The sequence below is a fragment of the Macaca nemestrina genome, chromosome X, assembly GCF_043159975.1.
Source record: "Macaca nemestrina isolate mMacNem1 chromosome X, mMacNem.hap1, whole genome shotgun sequence".
NCBI lineage: Eukaryota > Metazoa > Chordata > Mammalia > Primates > Cercopithecidae > Macaca > Macaca nemestrina.
Genome location: NC_092145.1, coordinates 10,265,424 through 10,270,890, shown reverse-complemented (window position 1 = coordinate 10,270,890; position 5,467 = coordinate 10,265,424). Strand labels below are relative to the sequence as shown.

Here is a 5,467-nt window from a genome sequence, read left to right as displayed (position 1 = left end):
AAAGTGCTGAAGGAAAATACTTTTACCCTAGAATAATACATATGGTAAAAATCACCTTCAAACATGAAGGAGAAATACTTTCTTAGACAAACAAAAGCTGAGGGATTTCAGTCACACCAGACCCACCCCACAAGAAACACTTAATGGAGTACTTCATTCAAAAATAAAAAGATGTTAATCAGAAATAACAAATCATCTGAAGGCGCAAAACCCACTGGTAATTGTAACTAAACAGAAAAACACAGAATATTATAACACTGTAAATGTGGTATGTAAACTATTCTTATCCTTAGTAGAAAGACTAAATTATGAAACAGTCAAAAATAATGACAACAACCTCTGAAGACAGAGATAGCACAATAAGATGCAAAGAGTAAGTACAAAAGATTAAAAAGTAGGTAACAAAGTTAAGGCATAGTTTTTATTAGTTTTCTTTTTGTTTGCTGGTTTGATTGTCCATGCAAACAGCATTAAATTATTATCAGCTTAAGATAATGGATTACAAGACAGTATTTCCAAGCCTCATGGTAACCTCAAACCAAAAAACTTACAACAGACACACCAAAAATGAAAAGCAAGAAATTGAATCATATCACCAGAGAAAATCACCTTTGCAAAAAAAAAAAAAAAAGAAAAAAGAGAGAGGAAAGAAGGAAGAGAAGAGAAAACAACAAAAAAAGCCAGAAAACAAATAACAAAATGGCAAGAGTAAGTTATGACTTATCAAAAATAACACTGAATATAAATTTACTAAACTCTCAAATCAAAAGACATGAACTAAAATTTCCAATCAAAAAACATACACTGGCTGAATGAATTAAAAAAGTAAGACTCACTCACCTGTGGCCTAAGAAAAATACAGTTCATCTATAAAGGCACACATATACTAAAAATAAAAGGGCAGAAAAATATATTCCATGCAAATGGAAACCAAAAAAGAAAGAGAAAGAGTAGCTATACTTACATCAGAGAAAACAGATTTCAAGACAAAATCTATAAGAGACAAAGAGGAACACTATACAATCATAAAGGAGTCAATTCAGCAAATGGATATAACAACTTTAAATATATATACACCGAATAAAGGAGTCCCCAGGTAGATGCAGCAAGTATTATTAGAGCTAAAGTAAGAGATAAACTCCAATACAATCAGAGCTGCATACTTCAACACTACACTTTCTTCATTGGACATATCTTGCAGACAGAAAATAAACAAAGATACATTAGACTTAATCTGTGCTATAGACCAAATGGATCTAACGGATATTTACAAAACATTTCATCCAATGGCTGCAGAATATACATTTCTTTTCCTCAGCACATTGATCATTCTCAAGGACAGACCATAGGTTAGGTCACAAAACACAACTTAAACAATTGAAATTATATCAACCATCTTCTTTGACCACAATGGAATAAAACTAGAAATCAATAATAAGAGAAATTTTTGGAAACTACACAAACACATAGAAATTGAACAATATGCTCCTGAATTATCAGTGAGTCAATAAAAAAATTAAGAAGCAGATTGAAAAATTCCTTGAAACAAGTGACATCAAACATACAACACACTAAAACCTATGGGATGCGGCAAAAGCATCCTTGGTCTATATATCCTTGTTTGCAGATGATATAATCTTATATTTGGAAATATCTAAACACTCCACAACATAACTATTGGAATTATTAAACAAATTCAGTAAAGTTGAAGTTACAAGATCAATATGCAAACATCAGTAGCACTGCTATATGTCAACAGTGAACAATGTGAAAAAGAAATTAAAAAGTAATCCCAAATTTATGAGAGAAGTTTATAGCTATCAGAACCTATATCAGAAAAGAAGAAAAACTTCAAATAAAATATCTAAGAATGCATCTTAAAGAACTAGAAAAGCAATAGTGAACTAACTTCAAAATTAGCAGAGGAGAAGAAATAATAAAGATCAGAGCAGAAATAAATGAAATTGAAATAAAAATATACAAAAGGATATTTACAAAACATTTCATCCAATGGCTGCAGAATATACATTTCTTTTCCTCAGCACATTGATCATTCTCAAGGACAGACCACAGGTTAGGTCACAAAACACAACTTAAACAATTGAAATTATATCAACCATCTTCTCAGACCACAATGGAATGAAACTAGAAATCAATAATAAGAGAAATTTTTGGAAACTATACAAAAAGTTGAAACAAAAAGTTGGTTTTTTGAAAAGTTAAACAAGGCCGGGCACGGTGGCTCACGCCTTTACGTAATCCCAGCACTTTGGGAGGCCGAGGCGGGCGGATCACGAGGTCAGGAGATCGAGACCATCCTGGCTAACACGGTGAAACCCCGTCTTTACTAACAATACAAAAAATTAGCTGGGCGCAGTGGCGGGCACCTGTAGTCCCAGCTACTCGGGAGGCTGAGGCAGGAGAATGGCGTGAACCCGGGAGGCGGAGCTTGCAGTGAGCCGAGATCGCGCCATTGCACTCCAGCCTGGGCGACTAAGCGAGACTCTGTCTCAAAAAAAAAAAAAAGAAAAGTTAAACAAAATCGACAAACCTTTAGCCAGACTAAGAAAAAAAAAAGAGAGAAGATCTAAATAAAATCAGAAATGACAAAGGCAATACTACAACTGATACTGCAGAAATTCAGAGGATCATTAGTGGCCACTATATGCCAATATATACCAATAAGTTGAAAAATCTAGAATAAATGGTCAAATTCCTAGACAGGAACAACCCATCAAGATTAAATCAGGAAGACATGCAAAATTTGAACAGACCATTTCCAGTAATGAAAGCCCGGGACCCAGTGGCCTCACTGTTGAATTCCACCAAACATTTAAAGAAGAACTAACACCAATCCTACTCAAATTATTCCCAAAAAATAGAGGAAGAGAGAATACTTTCAAATGCATTTTGTAAGGTCAGTATTACACTGATACTAAAACTAGACAAAGACACATCAAAAATTAATACATAAACTACAGACCAATACTTCTGATATATATGGATGCAAAAATCCTCAACAAAATACTAGCAAACATAATTCGATAATACATTAAAAATATCACTAATCATGACCAACTGGGATTTATCTTTGTGATACATGGATGGCTCACCATATGTAAATCAATCAATGTGATACATCATATCAGCAGAATGAAGGAGAAAAACCATATGATTATGTATATTGAGGCTGAAAAATTATTTGATAGAATTTAACATCCATTCATGATTAAGAAAAAAAAAAAAAACCAAAAGACTGGGAATAAAAGTAACATACCTCGACTGTGTCAAGATGGTGGCACCCAGGTCCTAATTTGGTTTCCTGTGGTTACGAGAAGAGCCCGGTTTACCGAGGTGCAGTCCCCAGGGCTGCCGAATCAGCAGCGATGGAGAGCGGCACCGGGCCCTGCGGAGAAGAGTGCCCACGTGAAGTCCAGCAGATGACAGTCACTGAGGGGGCTGCCAAAATCCCAGCGCCAACGAGGTCTTTTATAACCTGGTGCAGGAATTCAATCGGAACCTGACATGTGCTGTGATCATCGAGTTTGCTCGCATTCAGCTTGGGGCCAAAGGAATCCAGATCAAGGTGCCAGGAGAGAAGGATACGCAAAAGGTGGTCGTGGACTCATTAAAGCAAGAGGAAGAAAAGGCTGAACTGAAAGAGAGTGAAAACCTGGCCTCAGGAGACCAACCTCGCACAGCGGCGGTGAGGGAGATCTGTGAGGAAGGCCTGCATGTGCTGGAAGGCCTGGCAGCTTCAAGCCTATGTTCCATTCGATTTGCCGTAGAGGTGCCTGGGCTCAGATCTGTGGTTGCAAACGATGCCTCTGCCCGGGCTGTGGATCTCATACGCCGGCATGTGCAGCTCAATGATATGGCCCACCTGGTACAGCCCAGCCAAGTAGATGCCCGGATGCTGATGTACCAGCACCAGAGGGTGTCAGAGAGGTTCGACGTCATCCATCTGGAGCCCTGTGGCAGCCCTGGCCCCTTCACGGATGCAGCTGTGCAGGCTGTGAGTGAAGGAGAGTTGCTGTGCGTGACCTGCACGGACATGGCGGTGCTGGCGGGGAACAGCGGGGAGACTGTTACAGCAAATACGGTGCCATGGCCCTCAAGAGCCGGGCCTGTCACAAGATGGCCCTGAGAATCCTCTTGCACAGCCTGAACCTCTGCGCCAACCGTTACCAGCGCTTCGTAGTGCCGCTGCTCAGCACAGCGCCAACTTCTACGGGCGTGTTTTTGTCCGTGTCTTCGCCGGCCAGCCCAAGGTTAAGGCTTCAGCCAGCAAGCAGGCGCTGGTGTTCCAGTGTGTGGGCTGCGGGGCCTTCCACCTTCAGCGCCTCGGCAGAGCGTCAGGAGTTCCCCAGCGGCTGGGTCAATTCTCTGCAGCCTATGTTCCCCCCGTGACCCCAAGTGTGAACACTGTGGGCAGCGACACCAGCTTGGTTGCTCCATGTGGGCAGAGCCCATCCATGACCTGGATTTCGTGGGCTATGTACTAGAGGCTGTGCGCACTAACCCCAGCCGCTTCCACACCTCGGGGCGGATCCGAAGGGTCCTGAGCGTCATCACTGAGGAGCTTCCGGATATGCCTCTGTACTGCACCCTGGACCAGCAGAACAGCACCATCCGCTGCAACATGCCCAGCCTCCCGTCCTTGCGGTCAGCCCTCCTCCACGCTCACTTCCGGGTCTCGCTCTCCCAGGCCAGTAAGAAGGCTGTGAAGACAGATGCCCCCGCCTCCGCCCTCTGGAACATCATGCGCTGCTGGAAGAAGGAATGTCCGGTGAAACGGGAGTGACACTCAGAGACCAGCCCAGTGTTCCGCATTTTCAGTGTGGAGCCCAGGCTGCAGGCCAACTTCACCATCCGGGAAATTACCAACCCCAGCTCCCGCCAGCGAGGACCGAAGCGCTTCCGGGCCAACCCGGAAGCCAACTGGGGTCCCCATCCTCATGCCTGGCCAGGGAACAAGGGGGCCGGCAAAGCTATGGAGTAGGCTGCTTAGGAACAAGCGGAAGGAGCCGCTAGAGGGCAGGGCCCAGCGAGCTGCCCCGCTCAAGACATTTCCTTGCAAAAGGTTTAAGGAGGGCACCTGTCAACGCGGAGACCAGTGCTGCTACTCCCGCAGCCCCCCGACACCCGGGGTCTCTGCTGATGCTGCCACTGACTGTCCAGAGACCTCTAGTTACAGCCCCCCGGACCTGGGGCTGCCACCAGGCCAGGCATACACTGAACCAATAAAGAGATGTTGGCCGGGCGCTGCAGCTCACGCCTGTAATCCCAGCACTTTGGGAGCCCGAGGCGGGCGGATCATGAGGTCAAGAGATCGAGACCATTCTGGCCAACATGGTGAAACCCCGTCTCTACTAAAAGTACAAAAAATTAGCTGGGCGTGGTGGCACGAGCCTGTAGCCCCAGCTACTGGGGAGGCTGAGGCAGGAGAATCGCTTGAACCCGGGAG

The 5,467-nt window shown here is 43.8% G+C and overlaps 1 pseudogene; it reads left to right on the top strand.

Moving 5' to 3' along the window:
- The first annotated feature begins 3,283 nt into the window (after positions 1 to 3,283).
- On the top strand, positions 3,284 to 5,239 carry LOC105485095 (tRNA (guanine(26)-N(2))-dimethyltransferase pseudogene; annotated as a pseudogene).
- Positions 5,240 to 5,467: the final 228 nt, after the last annotated feature.